This window comes from Diaphorina citri, unplaced genomic scaffold (genome assembly GCF_000475195.1).
Source record: "Diaphorina citri unplaced genomic scaffold, Diaci psyllid genome assembly version 1.1 scaffold129, whole genome shotgun sequence".
In the NCBI taxonomy this organism is placed as follows: Eukaryota; Metazoa; Arthropoda; class Insecta; order Hemiptera; family Psyllidae; genus Diaphorina; species Diaphorina citri.
The window spans coordinates 138,473-140,379 of NW_007377566.1; the positions used below are offsets into that span (position 1 = coordinate 138,473).

The window sequence follows — 1,907 nt, forward strand, 5'->3', positions numbered from 1 at the left end:
TGCTATCTAGTGACGACGCGCCGTCGACAACAAAAAAGGATAGAATCTGACGATTTTGAACTTGAAGTAGCAGAAACCTAACCTCACCCATCAAACTTTGAAGAAAACTAACCTAACCTATCAAACTAAAACTCATGTAACTCATATTATTACTCCCCACATCAAAAGTATTTCTTACCGACACCAAAAACTCAACTTGCATAACAAAAGCTCCTAACTTTCTAATGAAACTCTGACAATGTGACACTCTAATCCATATGTTTTAGGAAACATTTGAGAAGTTTATTTGAGTGACATAATGGGGTTAAATTATCGCCAGTTTTCATTGTTATTGGCGTTGACTAAAAGGGTTAAAGCTATATCATGTTTTTCCAGTTAAAAGGATTTAAAGCTGTAAGCCGCGTTATCTGCTAAACACCAATGTTTAAATGTAAATTTTAATACTGATGGCATACAGGGGTGCTGAACCTAATGTGGGACGACTTGGAGGGGCCGAAATTGTCAGCAATTTTTTTTTTTTTTTTGGTAAGGATTGATAATAATAATAATTCAATTCAGCAATTTTTTAATACCATTACCTAATATGAAATTTGTTGGATAGATTGTTTGAATTATGTTGGAAATTCGTAAAAAAAAGCATTTAATAATTCTGTGGCTGTGATAGTGTGGTATCCACAAAAGTGAAAAAGCTTTATCACAAATGCGTGGTTCAGATTTTTTTAAAAGACTTTTCCTCAACAGTTTCCTTGTTCCTCTTCCAAGCTTCGCGGCCAATATTCGGACCCTCTCCCCTAAGACTCGCTAATTCCAGTGAAATAAATTATGTCGTATGTCGCCAATATTGTACACGGCCTCATGTTAGGCCTTCACAACCACAGCCCTTCTGGTCCTAACGATAGATTTATCGGATTTCAGCGGAGATGACAAGTTAATTCTTGTTTTAAAAATGAATAATAATGAAAAACTTTCATTGTTATTAACTAATTTGTTTTTTGTCATGTTGGATCAACAGGGTAGAATTATTACAGAAAATTTTTGCTAGAAAAATAAATTCTATTCTATCCTAGATTTTCCTAAACATGATGACCTTTAGAAGTCCTTTCTAACACATTTGAACTTTTTGTTCTATCTAAGGAATTGGCAATCCTTTTGGAATTATTACAGAAAATTTTTGCTAGAAAAATAAATTCTATTCTATTCTAGATTTTCCTAAACATGATGACCTTTAGAAGTCCTTTCTAACACATTTGAACTTTTTGTTCTATCTAAGGAATTGGCAATCCTTTTTGGACGTTTTTTCAAGCTCTTTTATGAGTAACCTCAAAATAGATTTTTCAAGGAATCTGTGGTTCAGATTTGTCCTGTAGAAGCCCTAAATTCTTCTTCTTTTCCTCTTTCTTTCACCTTCTTGTCCTTTATTTTCTTGATTTTATTTGGGAGTTTGCAAGTCTCACCTCAGTTGGAAAAATCATGTTAGATCTACCTATCTAATATGTGACCAAACCCACCCTGTCGTTTGAGTTACAATGTGGAAAGCATACAAAGGCCACCCTGTATGAAAGTATTAGTGTGCAAAGCGTATACGACTCAGCGTGAACTTTGCTGCAGAGCTTTAGGTACTGGGTGATGTTTAGTTGATCCCTGGCTGCCTTTGTGTTTTGCATAATTTATCTATAACTCACACTGACGAAATTTCCCGCCGTTTATCTCGACATATGGGTGAATCTCTACTACAGGGTCGCTCACAGCCGAGGCCCGTGTATCCAAAAATGGCCCCCCTAGCAACATTTTTTTTTCTTTTTTTTTACCAAAATGAAGTGGCAACTATAGGGTCGCTCAGAAATCGACCCCGGGGATCTAATAAATAATGGGCCAGTCGCGACATTTTTTTTTTTTTTTTTTTTTCC

At 35.4% G+C, this 1,907-nt stretch overlaps 1 protein-coding gene across 2 annotated transcripts in view; it reads left to right on the forward strand.

The window, feature by feature from the left end:
- Positions 1-1,907, forward strand: part of LOC113465580 — a 61,915-nt gene that overhangs the window by 26,350 nt on the left and 33,658 nt on the right. The window lies entirely within an intron of this gene.